Source organism: Delphinus delphis, chromosome 19 (assembly GCF_949987515.2).
Source record: "Delphinus delphis chromosome 19, mDelDel1.2, whole genome shotgun sequence".
Lineage (NCBI taxonomy): Eukaryota > Metazoa > Chordata > Mammalia > Artiodactyla > Delphinidae > Delphinus > Delphinus delphis.
The window spans coordinates 9,652,780-9,668,755 of NC_082701.1; the positions used below are offsets into that span (position 1 = coordinate 9,652,780).

General features: G+C 55.3%; 1 long non-coding RNA gene across 9 annotated transcripts in view; it reads left to right on the top strand.

The window, feature by feature from the left end:
• LOC132414835 (uncharacterized) overlaps positions 1-15,976 on the top strand; it is a 66,283-nt gene that overhangs the window by 13,234 nt on the left and 37,073 nt on the right. For 7 of the 9 annotated variants that reach the window (XR_009517046.1, XR_009517047.1, XR_009517050.1 and 4 more), the window contains exons 1-3: positions 3,797-4,149; positions 4,805-4,902; positions 12,678-12,738. This is a non-coding gene — a long non-coding RNA (uncharacterized lncRNA). Of the gene's footprint in view, positions 1-3,796; positions 4,150-4,804; positions 4,903-12,677; positions 12,739-15,976 lie in introns of those variants that run through there. The other 2 variants (XR_009517045.1, XR_009517048.1) reach the window with 2 other exon arrangements.

Genomic DNA, 15,976 nt, shown 5'->3' on the forward strand with positions numbered 1-15,976 from the left:
CGGCGTTGCTTAGCTTGTGGCCACGTCCCTCTCATCTCTGCCTCTGTGGTCTCAGGTCTCTCTGTGTCTCTGCATCTGCCTCCTGTCTCTTATAAGGATACTTGTCATTGTGGTCTCTTCTTTATGGCTTTGGATGTAGAATATCTTCTTTGGTAGGTTCCAGTCTTTTTTACTGTTGGTTGTTCAGCAGTTATTCGTGATTTTGGTGTGCTCGGGAGAGGAGGTGGGCTCAAGGTCCTTGCACTCGGCCATCTCGTCCCTCCTCTCAGGACGCTTGTCCTTGGATTTAGGGTGGACCCTAATCCAGATGACCTCATTCAGATCCTTAACTTAATTGCATCCTCAAAGACCCTTTTTCCAAATGAGATCACATTCATAGCTTCTTGGTGGCCATATTTTTGGGGGGGGGGTCCATTTAAGTAACATTATTATTATTATTATTACTGCCAGTTGGGAGGTAAGATGGAAAAGTTGAGAAGCAGCAGCCCCATGGATGGAATCAAGTAGGAGGTGACCCTGGGGACCATGTGGTCCATCCACACAGTGGAGTATTATTTGGCTTTGAAAGGATGGAAGTTCTGACACAGTCTGCAACGTGGATGCACCTTGAGGCCACTGTGCTCAGGGAAATCAACCAGTCACAGAAGGACAAGTGCTGTATGACTCCACTTACATGAGGCATCTAAAGCAGTCACATTCATAGTGACAGAAAGTAAAATGGGTACCACGGGCTGAGGGAGGGGGGATGGAGAGTTAGCGTTAAATGGGGATAGAGATTTCATGTGGGAAATTGCAGAAGTTCTGGAAATGGATGGTGGTGATGGTTACACAACAATGCGAACGCACTTAATGCTACTGAGTTAAAACACTTAAAATGGTTAAAATGGCAACCTTTATGGTATGTGTGTTTTACCACAATTTTCTTTTTTCTTTTTTTTTTTTTTTTGCGGTACGCGGGCCTCTCACTGCTGTGGCCTCTCCCGTTGCGGAGCACAGGCTCCGGACGCGCAGGCTCAGCGGCCATGGCTCACGGGCCCAGCCGCTCCACGGCATGTGGGATCCTCCCGGACCGGGGCACAAACCCGTGTCCCCTGCATCGGCAGGCGGACTCTCAACCACTGCGCCACCAGGGAAGCCCTTACCACAATTTCTTTAAAAGAAGAAAAAAGGAAGCTTCATGAGAGCACATGGGCTTTCGCGGTCCCATCTGGCTGTGCAGAAGCCGGTCTCGGAGGCGAGGAAGGCTGTCTGGACACGTGGCTATTCCGTAGTAAAGGCAGGAGCTGCAGGTCCCCAGCCTGGTCTGTGTCCATCAACACCTTTGGAGCAGGCTGGTGACAGGGTGCCTCCTCTCCCGAGTGGGACCAGAGGCCCAGAGAGTGTGGGAGTGGCTGAGGTCACCAGAGCCTGGGTTAGTTCCCTCCTAAACCATTAGCCCTGGGGTCCCTCCTGAGTCCTCAGAGTGCAGCCGCACCTCCTGCCCTAGAATCTGGGGTGTTTGTTACACAGGCAGCTTCCGGGGCTCACCCCAGAACCCCCAGCTCAGAATCACAGGCCTGGCAGGCAATTTGACGGTGCCACAGAGAACCCCGGTGATTTCCAGACTTGATCTCAGAATTACCTGCGCTGCTTGTCAACATATGGGTTCTCCGGCTTCTTTCCTGCTGAGTCCGAATCAGCAGGTTGGGGAAAGGTGCCTTGGAATCTTTTGTCAGGAATGGCCGAGGCACTCGTGTGATACAAGGATGGCAAAGGCCACCAGCCACTCGTTTTCTTTCATTGGTCCGTGTTATGCCCACTCTGCGTGGTGTCAACTCACCCCTCCCGCCCGCTCTCTTCCTGCACCCCCAGCCTCCTTACATTTCAGCAAAGCCCAACTGCCTAGAGTGCCAAACATTCCTCAGCTTCTTGCCTCCAGGGGCTGCAGTGCTTTTCCCGCCCTTCTTCTCTCCTTTTGTGGGATGTCAGGGGCTGTGGGGCGCCTTCCCCGCTGTGCCCATCCCTCTGATGCTCTGGATCTGGTGTGAGCCTGGCGTGGCACTCAGCACCTGCCAGTGACCTGTTCTGCTCCCCACGGCCTGGGACTTTCTGGAGGTCTCCGACCTTGTCGTTCTGCTCTGAGATTTGAGCCCCCGGCTGGGGCTGCTCCTGGCAAGTGCTGGGTTCCCACTGCGCAGATGAACGAGTGCACCGAAGGCAGGTGTCCCTGCCGGACTGGGCGGTGGGAGGGAGCTGGGGCCCCTCGGGATTCCGCTTCAGCCTGGGGTCAAAGCACATTTCCTGCTGCCTACTGCTGCGGGTCTGGCGTCAGGCCCAAGCGAGCAGCTGCTGTTTCTGGGGCCACTAGAGGGAGACCTTCTCGGCCCAGCTTTGTGCTCCACCAAAGCTTCCTGCAGGTGGAAGTCTGTTTACTAGATGGTGGCTGAGACTTACTTAGAAGCTGGGGGGTATTGTGGGAGCTGGCACCGGGGAGGAAGATCAGCAGATAAGAACCACAGTGGGTCCAGTGGAGGACACGTACTGGGGGCCTTTGCTGTGTCCACTGCTGTTGCTGCGCATTCTGTGTATATATGAGAAATAACCCTATGGAGGGTAGGGGCTATTGATACAAGATCCATTTTACAGATGAAGAAACTGAGGCCCAGAGAGCCTGAATAACTTGCCAGAGCTGTGGTAAGGCCAGCGCTGGGATTTGAACCCAGGGAGGGGGAGTCAGGGCCTGGGCCCCAAAATTCTGGGGAGGGGAGCACAGGCCTGAGACAATTCTTTGTTGCATGCCCCTGAGTCTCTTCCCCTCCAAGCCTCACTTCCTCCTCTGTAAGATGGAGCTAATGACAGCTACCTGGGGTGGGAGGGGCATTCTTTAGAGGCTTAACTGAGACATGAGATGGGAAGGGAGGCAGACTCCAGGGCTCTTGTTAGGACCCTTGGCGTGTGGCCTCAGGGCCTTGGTATGTATGCAGTGTGCCCCTAAGGTGCCCGTTGTAATGTCCTAGCTCCCCCACCATGGACTTTTCTCCTCTTCTTCCCTCTGGGTGTGCCCGAAGGACCCTGTGCCGGGCTTAATGCTCTGCTTCCACCATCTTGAAATTCTCAATACTTTCTGACCCCAGGGCCCTGCATTTTCGCTCTACACTGGACCCTGCACATGTGGCAGCTGGGCCAGCTCTCCTGTCTCTGTCACTGCCCCATCCCTGCGTCATCGGGTACAGCAGGCAAGGAGCCACCTCCATATGAAAAGTGTGCAAAGAACGGCAGAGGTGGCCCTCCCCAGGCCGCAGGACCTCCCCTCCCCAGGGGGCAGCCCTTCTTTCTCGGCCTCACACTCACTCGGCCTCCGGGTCAGTTGCTCCCCCTAAACCGTGGCTGAAGGCGGAAGACCTCTGGGTCCCCCAGTTGCAGTGGTACCATCTCTTAGCCCACACCGGTTCACCCTGGGTTTTTAGCAGGGATCTCGGCCTCCACCATCTGTTAAGCTTTCTGGGCCTCCCCGGCAACCCCCTCTTCACTCTGGTGGGAGCCCCGAGGCCAACGTCTGGCGCCTTAGGCTAAGCACTGCACCATTTGGAAAGAGAAATTCTCATGCTTCCAAGCGGAAGCCTGTGTCCGGCTCCCCTCATACTGTCCACTCGCCTCCAGACCTGCATCTCTGAGCACCTACAGCATCCGCGTCCGGCAGCCCGAGTGGGCACGCGGGGCCTTGCAGCTGGCCGCTTTCATTCTTCACCCCTGGTTCTTGGGCTGGGCCCCTGCCCTTGGCCCAGCCTGACCAGCCAGGGTGAATGGCCTTTGGGGCAGGCAGTATTCTGGGAACAGGCGGTGTCCTGGCCAGGAGAGCAGCCAGAGCTGGAGGCTCTCCAAGGTCTACCCGGAGCCCCTGAGGCCTCCCCAGGTGCCGTGGGTACTCGCCTGTTACAGACCAGCCGAGGAGGGCTTGAGGTCACTGGGTAGGAGGGAATGGGGACCAGTCCCTTCCACCTGGCCTCCCACCCACAGCAGCCTGGTCCAGCTGTGTCCCTCACACCTGCCCCACCCTTCTCTGATTCGAGAATTCATCTCCGGGTTTGCCAAGTTGGCCGAGACGGACTTCAAAGGAGTGTCGGGGCCACAGCTCCCAAGATCAGCCCTGGTCAGCCCACCTCATCTCAGGTGACTTCTGCCCTCTCCACTTAGGCCCCACACCATTGGTTGGTGGTCCGAGCAATCGCCTCCCGTGGGTCTCACCCTCCTGCTTCATTCTCCACCTTTGGCTTGGCTCCTCCCAGGGAAGAGCAGGCTTCAGCTGCTGTTCAGAAGGAACTCTCTCCTTGTCACTGGGACCCTCTACTCTTAATCTGCCTTCCTTCCTTCCTTCCCTTCCTCCCTCCTTTCCTCCCTTTGTTCCTTCCATCCTTCCTTTCTTTCATTTTATTCACTCAACAATCATCTATTAAACATCTATCATATGGACACCGTGTGCTGCTACATGTGTCCTCTGGGCGTTTATAATCATAGAAGTTTTAGGATCCACCCAACCCCCTCTTAGAGTGGACATTTGTTGCTTTCCTCCCCACCATCCACTTTCCCCACTGACCCAGCTCCACCCACAGGGGTGAGCCTTGATTGGTTTAAGCCAGTTTAATGATATCTCAGTCCCTTGGTCACGGTAATTCAGGACATAGGTCCCACCTCAGGGCAGATGTGGCCCCATAAGATGTGAATCCCTGCTTTAGCTGGCAGTAGCTAAGCGTGTTCATCTTCTGTTGGATTTGGACCCAGAGGCGCAGGCCCTGCGGCTGCTTAAAGGCATCTTTCCACCATGCAGGAGAGCCTGGGAGGACAGAGCGGCTTCCCAGGAAGCACGGACCCTTTCACAGCTGCCCCTCTGATGGAGGCCCCTTCCCGGGACCCCAGATGACTCAGGTACGTGAGCCAATCACTGCCCCTCGAGGTCTAGGCTGGGTGGAACTTGTTTTTTGTGTCCTTGCGATCCACGGCATCCTAGCAGGCAGTTCCCTGTATTCCCAGGAGGAGTCAGTCCCTCCTGGAGTGCCCCCCCCCCCACGGGGAGCCTGCTGCTGGGCGAGGCAGCCAGCCCACTTGATTTCTGGAACATTCTGACTCAAGAGAATACTAATACTGACCCTAGATCTGCCATTTTGCTTTCCTGACCTTTCTACCCTTAGTCTTGGATCAGTTATTCCCCAACTCAATGTGCACCTAGTCCTGAGCCCTGGAATTCTCTGCCATCTCTGCCCAGGAGCACACACTGGAAACCCTTGCTTCAGCCCACGCCCTTTGGGGTCTCTCCAGAATCCCTCTGCCAGAGGGTCTTCAAGTCCACACCGGCTTTCCCTGCTTGAACTCAGGGCAATCTCATAGGGGCAAGACGGACACAGGTCATGATGTGTCGAGGGAGGGCACGAGAGGTCCTCCAAGGGAGGCTCCAAGGGCTGGAGGCTTTCAAGGGGCCAATGAGGGACCATAATTAGTGCAGGAGGCAGATGGGGCATAAACTACCAAGAGGACTCCCCTCGAGGGCGAGGCACAGCTGGGGACATGGGAACGCTGGACACTGGACTCTGCGAAGCCCCCGGGACACGTAGACACCAGGTGGCGAAGTGTGTGCCAGTCTCGGCTATCAGCCTGTGCCCCAGCTGACGTCCCCTGCGTGTGACCGCAGGACAAGGCCTCACTCCTTAAATGGGGAGAATATCTCAGAAATAAGGCCAGTCGTGGGTTTGGCCAGGTTGCCAGGCCAACGCCCCAAACACACAATCTTAGGGGTCAGCTGCCTGGATGGTGACGCTGGCCCTGGGCTGAGTTTGTGAGAACCCCCGGGGAGCACTGCAGTGGGGACACTACCCATACATTGTACTTTGTACCGTTTAAAAGAGAATGCTGCTTCCTGCGTCTGTCTTCCCTTTTGTGGTGTTTGAAGTGGTGAGGGGATGGGACTTCCTTGGTGGTCCAGTGGTTAAGACTAGTTGCTTTCACTGCCGGGGGCCTGGGTTCGATCCCTGGTTGGGGAACTAAGATTCTGCAAGCTGCGCGGCGTGGCCAAAAAAAAAAAAAAGAAAAGGTGAGGGGATTCTGTGTGAGTAGAAATATATGTGTATTTATTATCGTGACTATATATTATATCATATATGTGGGTCTCCGACCCCAGCTCTTGGCGCAATGCACCTAAAGCCCTGGTAATTTCCTAAGTGCTAAGGGCACGCGGATTATCTTTCGTGCTAATATTTGGTCCTCGACCCCGGTTCCTGACGCAGAGCTCCTAAATCTCTTGGAATTTCCGGGGCGATAGTCACCCAGGCGACTCTGGGTGGGGACTGGTCACCAGAAAGACCAGGCCACGTTAGAAGCTGGGAACGTGCAGCCCATCCCCCATCCTCCTGGAAGGGAAGAGGGCCTGGGAATGGGGTTATTGATCCATCACGGCTTCGTGAGGAAGCCTCCAGAAAAAGCCCCAAAGGGCAGGGCTTGGGGAGCTTCTGGGTTGTGACCACCCCAATGGGGACGGAAGCGCCTGTGCTTGGGACCCTTGCAGACCTCACCCTGTGTATCTCTCTGTTGGCTGCTGATCTGTGTCCTTTCATGTCCTTTATTATATAATAGACTGGTAAGTGTTAGTGTTTCCCTGAGTTCTGTGAGCTGTTCTAATGAGTAATCGAGGAGGAGGTCATGGGAAGTTACACAGAAGCTGTGGGTAACCCAGGGACCTACCACTTCTGATTGGTATCTGAAGTGGGGGGCAGTCTCGTGGGACTGAGCCCTCAACCTGTGGGATCTCCAGGTAAACAGTGTCAGAACTGAGTTAAATTCAGTAGGATGGCCAGCTGGTGTCACCGAGAATTGCTCGGCGCGGGAGGAAGAAACCCTGGGAGGGTGTGTGGGTCTGAGGGGAGGGTGGGACCAGCAGTGTCAGAGGCTGCTGCAGACGCTAGGGGACCAGGATGGGGTGAGGGGTGGCTCTTTGGTGACCTTGACAAGTGCGGTGAGGACACAAGCCAGCCTGAGTGGGCTGAGGAGAGGCTGTGTGTGGATGGGGGAGGGACACAGAGGCCAATTTCGGGGAGCTTCTCTGTCGAGGGGGTAGGGAGAAGAGCGCTGCGTGGGGTCCTGGGAGGGATTATGAGACGGGAGATGGCCCAGTATGTCTGGTCTGGGGTGGGCGGTGGGAGGTAGAGGGAAGACTGCTGGGGAGGTGACAGTGAGAGGGGAGGAGGGATGGTCCCCAGCAGGAGAGAGAGGACCTGCACTGGGTGGGGGGGGGGGTCCTGCTCACGTGCAAGGTGGCCCAGCTGGCGAGGCTGGGTGGCCTGGGGATGGATGCAGTTATGTTCATCTGTGAACGAAGAGGGCAGGGAGGTGTAAGAAGATGGGACAGGTCCCTGCCGGTGTGAAATAGGAACTGCCTCGGGAAAGGGCATGGGATTCCTGGGGGTCTACAGCCCCCAGATCTCTGCCCATATATGTACAGAAAGCCCCACTCAGGTGCTTGCAGCGGAGGAACTGGGGACATGCTCGGGTCTAAGCCTGGACCCCTACCTCTTCTCCTGGATACAGTCCAGGTGGACACACGCTTGCTTAGCTATGGACGATGAGGGTCCCTGAGTTTCCATGAAGATTCTACAAAGGGAGTTAGAGGGCTGCCCTGCAGGGAGAGCTGGGGCTCGGGGACCTGCTTGTCTGGCAAGTGCACTGTTCCACTCAGATGGAATATTCTTTGGGGAGGCCTGGTGGACATTTGGGAGAGGTGCTGAAGTTCCCTGAGCCATCCCTAGCCTCCGCCTGGCTAGTGAGAGAGCAAAAGACCAGTCGCAATTGGAAGGAGACCACCGCACTGCATACAGTTGTCAAAGGACCCAGATTATATATATAAAGAATATATAGGGGCTTCCCTGGTGGCGCAGTGGTTGAGAGTCCACCTGCCGATGTAGGGGACACGGGTTCGAGCCCCGGTCCGGGAAGATCCCAAGTGCCGCAGAGCGGCTGGGCCCGTGAGCCATGGCTGCTGAGCCTGCGCGAGCAAAAAAAAAAAAAAAGAATATATAAAGCACATCAGTTAGACAGAGGGTACAAGGGTACAAAAGGAAAATGGGCAAAAGATTTGAAGAGGCACTTGGCAAAGAGGATGCCCACGTGGCAAATGGCTAGTAAACGAAAAGAAGGCTCACATATTAAATCCACAGGGGACTACCATTGCCCACCCTGCAGAATGGCTACAGCGAAAAGGACAGGAGGCCCCTCGCACTGGTGAAGACCGAGAGCACATGGAACTCTCATTCTTTCTGATGGGAGCTACACTGACGTAACCACTTTGGAAACTGCTCCTAGAGCTGAATCTATTCATAGCCCATGACCCAGCGATTCCATTCCCAGGTGTGTGCTCAGATGTGGACCAGAATGTTCATTGCGACACTACCTGTAATACCTCAAAGTGGAAATGACCCAAACGTCCACAGGAGAAGGATGGATAAATAAATGTTGACTCAGCCACCCAGCAATGGGAACAAACAAGGGCCTGCGTTATCAGTATGGGCGGATCTCTCCAACATGATGGTAGCGCAGGAAGCCAGGAAGAAAAGAGCTCACACTGTATGATTCCATCAACGTAAAAAGTCCAAAAAAAGGAAAAAAGGATGCAGCGTTAGAAGTCCAGGGAGTGGTTATGAATATCTTGGGAAGGTTACTAGGGGGCTTCTGGGGTGCTGGTGATACTCGGTTGACCCGGGTGCTGGTTATAGGCGTGTTAAGTTGAAAAACTGACCCACCTGCACCCTTGGGATTTCTGCATTTTCTGTATATATGTGGTATTTCAGTTAAAAAAAAAAAAAAGATTAAAAACCAAAAAGCAGCCTGCTTCACTCTACTGGGTGTGGAGCTTGGGTTGCTGGTCCAGTGTTGACATAGAACTAGCCCAACACAGTCCTGGCATCCGTCAGCATCCAGCCACTGGTGCCACTGCTCTAACCACATTCTCCTCGCCCCCGTCCCATAGTCTTCCAGGCAACTCCACGCTGCCAGTTATCCGGCCCCGACAGTGCCTTTGTCGCTGACCCCTGTCTTCCTCTTACATCCCATATTCAATCCAGGAGTGAGGCCAGCTCTGCCTTCAGGGTAGATCCGGAAGCCAGACCCTCCTCACGCTCTCTGGTCCTGGTCCCTCTGCTTCTCAGCTGCAGAGACACCTGGTCCTCCTTCCTCACTCCCCTTGGGGTTTCCTCCCGACAGCAGGAGAGGTGATCTTTCTAAAACACAAATCTGGACTTCCCTGGGGGTCCAGTGGTTAAGACTGCGCTTCCACTGCAGGGGACGCCGGTTGGATCCCCGGTCGGGGAACTAAGATCCCGCATGCTGCGCAGTGCGGCCAAAGAAAAATTAAAAACTAAACCACAAATCTGATCATACACTTGGTTCTTCTGTTATTTGTCTCCAAAGTTGGCAGGTTACATGGGGGAAATAACCCAAGCTCCCTCCCAGGGCTCCCCAGGCCCTGCGGGATTCGGCCTCTTCTCTCCGCTGCCTCCTTGGACTCCAGCCTCACGAGTGCGTTCCCAGCTCAAGATGCTCCATTTCTTCTGCTTGCGCGCTCCTCTTCCAGACCCCGCAAGGCTCCACTCCACCATCCAGCCCCTCTGTGAGTGTGAGCCCCACTCTCTCAGCCCCAGTGAAACCCTGCACCTTCCCTTGCCGCTGCTTTGCCTGGGGGTCCACCAGGGGCCCAGCCTGTGTCTCTCACACCCCCGCTCCCTTGCCCCTCCTCTGGGCACTTCTTGAGTCCACGGTGGCCAGAGCACTCCAACTTCTCCCTCCTCCAGCTCAGCCCAAGAAGGTGAATCCCTGGCCCCCTGGTTGGCCAGGTTGGGGGCCTCCATCAGGACTGGGGTGAGGCACAAGTCACTTCTTTCCCCAAATGGGCCTGCGTTTAAAAATGATTTACTTTTTCCAAAAATAAAAAGTCAGGGACTTCCCTGGTGGCGCAGTGGTTAAGAATCCGCCTGCCAATGCAGGGGACATGGGTTTGATCCCTGGTCCAGGAAGATCCCATATGCCGTGGAGCAACTAAGCCCTTGAGCCATAACTACTGAGCCCGTGTGCCACAACAACTGAAGCCCACACGCCTAGAGCCCGTGCTCCACAGCAAGAGAAGCCACCGCAATGAGAAGCCTGCACACCGCAACGAAAAGTAGCCCCGGCTCGCCGCAACTAGAGAAAGCCTGTGCGCAGCGACGAAGACCCAACGCAGCCAAAATATAAATAAATTAATTTTTTTAAAAAGTCAACCAGGTGGTTTTATTTATTTATTTTATTTATTTATTTTTGTCTGGGTTGGGTCTTCGTTGCTGCACACGGGCTTTCTCTAGCTGCGGCGAGCGGGGGGTTCTCTTTGTTGTGGTGCACGGGCTTCTCATTGCGGTGGCTTCTCTTGCTGCAGAGCACGGGCTCTAGGCATGTGGGCTTCAATAGTTGTGGCTCGCGGGCTCAGTAGTTGTGGCACGCAGGCTCTAGAGCACAGGCTCAGTAGTTGTGGTGCACGGGCTTAGTTGCTCTGCGGCACATGGGATCTTCTCAGACCAGGGCTCGAACCCGTGTCCCCTGCATTGGCAGATGGATTCTGAACTACTGCACCACCAGGGAAGCCCAACCAGATGGTTTTAATATTAGTTTTTCTGCTTCTCTGTGTGTTCTAATTTTCTACAAGGATCATCAGTTACATACATAATTTAAAATAAAGCATCATTTCAAAGTCCATTCTCTTTGATTCAATATTTGCACTTCTGGGAAAACAGCTCAAAGAAATAATCGTACATAAACAAAAAGACTTGTACAGGAAGAACAAGATTCAGATTCAAGGCTCCCCTTGAAGACCCTTCCTCACCCACCCTCCCACACACCCTCCTCCAGAGGGGAGACTGAGGCCCCAGAGCAGGGGGTCTGCGCTGCAGCATCCGCCGTCTTGGGAACTGAACTGAAAGCGGTGGGCATGGCTGGTCTACACTGACACCAGCTGCCGTCCTTTTATGTGTTTGCCAGACACTGCGCTCAACGCCCTTCATGATTTAATGAGTGCTTCCCACGGTTCTGCAAGGACAGCCACTCTTAGTGTCCCCCTATTTCGGGTGAGGAGTGTGAAACGCAGCACGCACAGGTAACCTGCCGTGAAGGGCCGGAGCTGGCACTCGGAGCAGGCTGAGTCCCCCAGTGTGGCTTGTCCAACCAGTCCTCACGCCGCTGGGTACCACCAAGCAGCCCTACCCCCTTCCTCCGCATTAACAGAGTCCTGGCGCCAGGGATGAACAGTGATGGGGCCTAGCCAGTCATACCAGCCCCCTCTTCTTTTGCCAGTGATGGGTCCAGGGTGACCCTGAGACCCAGGCCTGCCGAAGAAATGTAAGGGGAGTGTCTCTGTAGGCTTCTGAGAAGTTCAAGGAGAAATACGTTTTGCTTGCACCACATTTCCTCTTACTCAGTGCACTGTCATTGCATGAGGGTGTGATGCTCGGAGCTGTGGCAACCATGTTGTGCCCCTGAGAAGCAGCATCTTCAGCACTAGAGTAACTAAAAGTCTGGATTTGATTTCTCAGGTTGCAAGACTTTCAGCACTAAAACTGGCAAAGTCTTAGGCAACAGGATGATTGGTCACCCTAAACTGGTGACATGGAAGGACAGAAAGAACTTGGGCCCTTACCAATATCCTTGAGCTGTTAACCAACCCTGGAACCTTAACCTCTGGATTTTCTTGTTATATAAACAATGACTGTTGTAAAAGAGGCTACAAGGATGTATTGTATAACACGGGGAATATAGCCAATATTTTATAATAAATGTAAATGGAGTATAACCTTTAAAATTGTATTAAAAAAAGATAAAAATATTTTTAAAGAAAACAAACAAAACCCCCACAGTGATTGTGTTTATGACTTAAATCTGTTTTGTTACTTGTGGCTGAAATCACAGGCCTGAGCGTTGCACACCTTCCATCCTTTTATGCTGTCCCATGCACTGTGCCCCCTGGCCCCATGTCTGCCATCCATCGCTCTGCATTCACCCTGTCAGGCCTCCTTCTAGTGCCACCTCCTTCATGAAGGCTTCCTGAGCTTCTCCTCAACCAGCTGCAAACTCCCTCACCTTTGCTTGGAGGCATTTTGCTTTACTCCTTTTTTCTGACATTTCTTGCTCTCTGCCTGCATCGCAGCTAACTGGGCGCTCACTGTTTCTCTTTTTACTTTTGCTCCCTCTGCCTTCCCTTCCCACACAAACTACAAGCCCCTGGGAGAGGGACACAGACAGAATGACTTTCTCAATCTTCCCTCCATTGCAGTCTCAGCACACCACACGAGAGTGGACCAAACATGGTCTTGGTTTAACGATCCAGGGATCCAGGCTGGAGTGTCTTCTCTGGGCCTGCAAGTGAGGCCAGGCCTGACCTGCCTGGTTTCATTCCTGGGCCAGGGGGTCACTGCACCCTCAGCCCATTTCCAGGCCCCAGGGCCACCCTGCAGCTCGAGAATGGGCCAGTCCTCTCCGCCCTGTGGCTGACTCAGCTCCTTATCACCTGTCCAGCCCCAGGCCCTCTTCCTGCAGGGTACTGTTTCTTCCCTCTAGAGACTCCAGCGTTTCTCCTCTGGCTGCTCCCAGCAGCCCCGTGGCCCTGGCAAACGTGTCCCTCCCTGTCCTTTGTTTTCCAGACTCTGACTTTCTCAAAGCCGCACCCCGACTTTGCCCAGCCCTGCATCAGGAGGTGTGCAGGTAGGAGCCCCTCCCCAGGTCACTTCATGGACAGCTGTTCAGGTTGTGATTCAGACCCTGCTGCCAGGAAGACAGAGTGGCGCTGTTGGGAACAGCCCCGGGCCTTGTCCTGCCCGTTTGTAGTGACCGCAGGCCACTCCCATCCCCTCTCACCTGAATCCTATTAAAGGTCCTCTAATTAGATGGGGGTGGGGGTGCGTGTTTGGGCCAACGCCCCCCGTGCAGTGCAGCAGCTTCACGATGGGCCGAGAGAAGGACTGGGGTCAGCAGACTCACGTCAGGCTGGGCACGGGGTCCTGAGCCGGGTGGGGGATGAGACAGCCAAGCAGACCTTTCTGGGGTACTTGCTCCTCCTCTAGGGAATTGGTGCTGGAAGGGGAGGTGGCCTGGGCTTGGAGGCGATGCTGCTGGGCCATGGTGGGACGGGAGCCAGTGGGCTTCCAGGAAGGAAAGCTAAAGATACCCCCTTCCCGGCATGGCTGGAACGCTGAGAGGACAGGGATCCAGTTCCTGTCCTGTTGTCACCGGGGGACAGGGGGTGGTGACCAGGAGGGCGCTGCAGCAGCTGTGCTGGGCCGGGCGCAGCTGGGAGTTGGCGCCCAGGACCGGGCATCCATTGGCTGAGCCTCTGGGCTGGTGGGCGAGGTCAGGGCAGGGCCAGCGTGTTACTGGAAGCCCGGCAGCTCTGTCTGTCTTTCTGCCAAGCTGCCCACTGCATTCTTTGGCCTCCTGTTTCTAGGCGGTCTCTGTACAGGTCTTGGCCCTGGCCTGCCTTGAGCCTGGTACCATGGTGCCCATGTTTGGGGTCACTCGATCTCTTATTTGGGGCAGTAGTTGAGATGGGCAGGATGGTATGGGGGAAGCTGGGCTCCTGTGGGGCAAGGATCCCCTTTCCCCTGTGCTGTTCTGAAAGCTCAAGGGACCTGGGGGAGGGGACCTCTGTGTGTGCGCTGCATTGAAACCAGGGATCAGAGGCCTACGTCTGTCTGAGTATCCCAGGGTGTGTAGGTGAGTGTGAAGGGCGTGGGCGTGGCCTGTCTCCTCTGTGGGGATGCCCCGAGGGGTGCCATGTGCACCGTCTTCCCAGAGGCCAGCCTTCGTATATTAGACTCGGGATCTGCGTCCGTCGAGGGGAGGGGCGGTTGACGTCCGGCTGCCTAGTCCGCTACCGGTCGGCCCCGAGGGACAGCTGCCCTCGGAGTTTGTTCCAGAACATCTTCAGGACTCCCGGATTGTGGGATCCTGTGTCCCAGGGTGTTGGCGTCCTCCTCCCGCTGCCCTGGGACCGTGAAGTCAGGGAGGAGCGAAGGTTTGGACGCGGCAGCCAGTTTCGTGCGGTCTGGTTGTTGCGGCATGGACACCGAGATCGATGCCTGGGGTTTTTTTGTTTTCGTTTAATATTTTTTATTGTGGTAAAATATACATAACGTAAGATTTGCCATTTTAACCACTTTTACGTGTCCAGGAGCATCAAGCACATTCATGTTGTTGTGCCGCCTTCACCACCATCCATCTCCAGAGCCCTTTCTTCTTGCGCAGCTGAAACTCTACCCATCGACACTACGTCCCCGTCCTCCCTCCCCACGGGCCCCCGGCAACCTCCAGTCTACCTTCTGTCTCTGTGGAGTTGATTATTCTAAATACCCCGTATTAAGTAGAATCCTACAGTAGTTGTCCTTTTGTTGGCTTACTTCACTGATCATAATGTCTTCAAGGTCATCCATGTCGTCGCATGAATCAGAATTTCCTTCCTCTTTTAAGATTCCACTGGACTAAGGGTGCCCCGTGTGGATGGGGTACGTTTTGTTTATCTATTCGTGCGTCTGTGGGTGCTCGGGTTGCTCCCACCTTTTGGCTCCTGTGGGACGCCTGGATGTTAATCCTGGCACCAAGTGGCAGTGGGGACCTGGGCACATGACAGGACGCCTCTGGACGTTCCATCCATGACATGGGATCTGTACCAGTTCCAGCCTCTTAGTTCTCATGGTGGATGAGGTCATACACGGGAAGCAGTGAGCAAAGTCCTCCAGAGGTCAGCCTTCATACTAGATTCGGAACCTGCAACTCTGTGGGGAGGGAGTGAAGTGGCAACTTTACCTCTCACGGCCGGTCCACAGGGAGTGGGAATAACCCTGCCCGTGGGGCTGTGGTGAGGATGCATGGGTGGCACTCGGTGGGGCTCGGTGGGACTCAGCCCGGGCAGTGAGCCCAGAGGGTGTGGCAGAAGTGGCCCTCCCGGGCTCTGTAGGGGACACCTCAGCTTTTCCTCACTTCTGCGCCCTCTCCTATATCATTCCTCAGGGCTCCCCAGCCAGCCTTCAGGAATCCTCTTGTGGGGCACCTTAGGTCTACCTGACCTACGTGACCAGGAGATTATCCTGTTCTCTGCCCTGGGATTCCAGGCCCACAAGCTTTCTTCCCTGCTCAAATCTGGCCTCAGTGCTCCTGCTGGGCCCTCTCCTTGAAGTAGGCAGATCTTTTCCAGGACCTTGAGCCCAGGGCCTTCTAGTGGGCAGAGGAGATCTGGACATCCAGCTGGCTGTAAGTGTGCTGGCCGCCCTCCTCCTTCCACCAGGGGCCTCCCTGCTGCAGCCAGGTTGGGCTGGCCCCAAAGAAGACAGCAGGATGGCTCCAGGAAGACTGTGCAGCCAGAGATGTGAGCCTGAGCTCCCCAGATCAATGCGGGGAAGGCTGGCCAGCAGTGTCAGAGCCTGGGTCTCGGATTGCCTTGGGCAGGGCTTCCAACCCTCTCCCAGCCTCAGCCCCACACCCCCTTCCAGGCACTGACCTCCCCAGACCATTTCCTTCCCTCTTTCCTCCCTTGAGTCCCAGCTCCATCCAGGGAGGGGGCCCTGGGTGCAGGAGCCTTGATCCGACCACCTGAGGACATCAGGGCGGAGTCTTCCCCAGTCTCCACCCCACTCACCTAGGGACCTCTGAGCCTCAGTTTCCTCACTGGATCATGCGGCTGGAGGGCACCCAGCATGGGAGTCATTCAGGGTTAAATGGGAGAGCGCTGTAGAGGGCCACCCACGGCAGCACGCAATAGATGTTAACCCCCCTCTCCCCTCCCCAGTTCCCCTGTCTCTACACGGAGGGAGAGATAAGCTGACCTGCACGGAGAGTGGTGAGACAGAAGCTCAGAGAAGGGAGTTACCAGCCAGGACCACGCAGCAAAGAGGGGTGGCCCGGATGGGGTACCCCCCCCTTGCCCCTCCCCTGGCAGGGCTCCAGTTCC